This window comes from Mesitornis unicolor, unplaced genomic scaffold, assembly GCF_000695765.1.
Source record: "Mesitornis unicolor isolate BGI_N332 unplaced genomic scaffold, ASM69576v1 scaffold5612, whole genome shotgun sequence".
Classification (NCBI taxonomy): Eukaryota; Metazoa; Chordata; class Aves; order Mesitornithiformes; family Mesitornithidae; genus Mesitornis; species Mesitornis unicolor.
This window is the reverse complement of record NW_010169715.1, coordinates 1,132-1,753: the sequence shown is the minus strand read 5'-3', so window position 1 is coordinate 1,753 and position 622 is coordinate 1,132. Positions and strand designations below refer to the sequence as shown.

At 65.9% G+C, this 622-nt stretch overlaps 1 protein-coding gene across 1 annotated transcript in view; it reads left to right on the top strand.

The window, feature by feature from the left end:
- The window catches only part of LAMTOR1 (late endosomal/lysosomal adaptor, MAPK and MTOR activator 1), a gene marked incomplete at its 3' end in the record, with an annotated part of 2,489 nt that overhangs the window by 852 nt on the left and 1,015 nt on the right, over positions 1-622 (top strand). The window lies entirely within an intron of this gene.

Here is a 622-nt window from a genome sequence, read left to right as displayed (position 1 = left end):
TCTCCCAGTTGGTGTTGTGAGTGCCTGGGGGTGCAGCCCCCCGAGCCAGGGTCTCCCCCTCGGTGCCTGGGGGTGCAGCACCCTGAGCCTGGGGTTCCTCTTTGGTGCTGGGGGTGCCTAGGGGTGCAGCACTCCAAGCCTGGGGAATCTCCCTCAGTGCCTGGGGGTGCTGTGCCCCAAGCTGGGGTCTCCCCTTTGGTGCTACTGGGTGCCTGGGGGGTCTCCCCCTTGGTGCTGTGGGTGCCTGGGGATGCAGCACCATGAGCTGGGGTCTCCCCCTCAGTGCCTAGGGGTGCCATACCCCAAGCTGGGGTCTCCCCTTTGGTGCTACTGGGTGCTTGGGGGTCTCCCCTTCAGTGCTGTGGGTGTCTAGGGATGCAGCACCCTGAGCCTGGGGGTCTCCCTTGGTGCCTGTGGGTGCCTGGGGATGCAGCACCATCAGCTGGGGTCTCCCCCTCAGTGCCTGGGGGTGCCATACCCCAAGCTGGGGTCTCCCTTTTGGTGCTGTGGGTGCTTGGGGGTCTCCCCCTTGGTGCTGTGAGTGCCTGGGGATGCAGCACTCTGAGCTGGAGTCTCCCTCTTGGTGCTGCCGGGTGCCATACCCCAAGCTGGAGTCTCCTTC